Below are 2,165 nucleotides of genomic sequence, written 5' to 3'. Positions count from 1 at the left end.
TAGTTTTGGCTCCACACAAGGAAATGAAATATGATGATTATCTAAAATAATAACCAAAAAACATTCTCCACCTTCTTCTTATTATATCCAAATTCTATCATTGTCCACTTTTCCAATGGCGACTTCTTTTTATAACTACATTCAATCTTAGATTATACTTCTTCTTTTTTGGTTTGGCTTAAACAGCATATTCAAGCTCTAATTTGTTAAGATGATCTAAAATCATGCTAATAGACAGACATAATTGAAAAACTACTGTATTTTTAAATAAACCATCTAAACATTTTAAAACTTAAAATGTATTATATAAGTCTATCCGCCTCTACTCTATGGAATCAGAAAGTAACTATCATCTCTATCCTTTGTATGATCCAATTCATATGTTAAGCAGTCACAAATTCTACTAAAAATGAGTTAATATCATATGCATTATGTGTTATATTCTAGTGTGTATTGATTGTTATATAAATTTGTATGCTTGTGAATGCAGTGTGAGGGTAGCCAACGAGCTGGGGGCTGGAAATGGAAATGGAGCCAAATTTGCAATTATTATTTATGCAATTACTTCAACCATGATAGGCCTTGTTTTTCTAGGAACTTGAGCTAACATGATGGTCAGTATGAACAACCTACTCTAGAGCAGTATAGAATTGGTAAAAAAAATGGTAATCTACTAAATGGAATCAGCGTTTAAGTGTGTACTGTTTAAGCTCATGAGCATTGAGCAATGGGTTACGAAGATTGTCTTTACATAAAACACCAATTGCATATAAACAAGATGATTAAGACATGATAAAATTCACTAAATTTTACTTACCTACAAGAGATCACCAATGTTGACAATGAGTGATTCAAGAACAAGGGATACAGTAAACCATTCTCCATCTTTCTTAACTTAAAGACCCTCAACCTGATCATCTAGTAGGGTAGTGATCACACTCCCATTTGAATGGGGTCTCAGTCCATTCACCAAATTTGGCTAAGGGCAAGGAGGATAATAATTGATTCCGAGGTGAAGCTATGGTTCCTTGATAAGGGTTTGAACATAATTAGTATCTAACCCCAAACCCTTAGAAATCATACCAAGCAACTTATCTATAAGATTGAGTACCTCTTCTCCATATTTTTCATAGGTTTCCCTTCATTGTCCACCACCAATCAATCAACACCAATTTATACTCCAAATTGCAAATTGCTTATGCATGTTGTAATTAAATTTACTTACTTGTATAAGAGGGGTGTTTTTGGCCAATATTCAACTGCCTTTACAGAGGGTGGGGAGATAAAATGAACAAAGGCATCAACCCAATCCAAGACTATTTCATCGGATATGTCAAAGAAGTGACCGTAGCCTTCAAGCATATGAGTATTGGGTCTTATTGGGCACTATCTTCTTTTTTCTTCCAAAGGAAGATCAAAAAAATCTTTCGACACACCTTTAACCCTCTCCAACAATGAAAGATCTATCTCGTGATTTATTATCTTCAAAAGTAGAAGCCAAACCCCTGTAATCATTGACCCAGATAGAAAATATTTAAAATACCTAATTTGGGTATGTATGTCTTAATGGTGTTAGGGTAGATACCTAGAAGAATCCCCAGTCTTGGCCTACTTGGGTCAATTGTGTTACTATCTCAAAGTGTTCACCTGCTAAATCGATGACAGGAATAGATTAAGGAGCTTGAAGAGCAAGAGATGGCCTTTGATCAGATGGAATAATATATCGAGTAGGAACTTCTTTGATTTGACAGTCATGGAAAGTTTGGACCAGGTTTATTGGCCTATGTAGCCTCTCATATTGCTTCAAAAGAGCTCTCGCGCACACATGTTAAACAAAACAATGAAATATTCGAAACCCTTTTTAATTTTAACATGTTAAGCTCGTGTTGGTCAAAATTTTGACCAACACGGGCTTGTATTGGTCAAAATTTCAACCAACATGGGCATGGATTTTTTAAAAAAAACATATTTTTCCTTCCATATTCTGATCAATCTAAAACATTTTAATAGATGGTCAAAAATTTTGGTCTAAAAATGGAGGCAAATGTACTAGTGATTATACACTACTTTGGTATAATGTTCCACTTTCTTCTTGACCATTTTCTTAAGACTAGTTACCTCATGAATAAGGTCAGCAGAAATATCAATTACATTATCTTGCATCC

The 2,165-nt window shown here is 34.2% G+C and overlaps 1 pseudogene; it reads right to left on the bottom strand.

Moving 5' to 3' along the window:
- Positions 1-817: 817 nt before the first annotated feature.
- Positions 818-1,362, bottom strand: LOC149557694 (oxoglutarate-dependent flavonoid 7-O-demethylase 1-like; annotated as a pseudogene).
- Positions 1,363-2,165: the final 803 nt, after the last annotated feature.

The sequence above is a fragment of the Cupressus sempervirens genome, chromosome 5 (genome assembly GCF_028749045.1).
Source record: "Cupressus sempervirens isolate cs-2001-9-10 chromosome 5, ASM2874904v1, whole genome shotgun sequence".
In the NCBI taxonomy this organism is placed as follows: domain Eukaryota; kingdom Viridiplantae; phylum Streptophyta; class Pinopsida; order Cupressales; family Cupressaceae; genus Cupressus; species Cupressus sempervirens.
The sequence above is the reverse complement of the archived record's forward strand: the minus strand, read 5'-3'. Positions and strand labels throughout refer to the sequence as shown.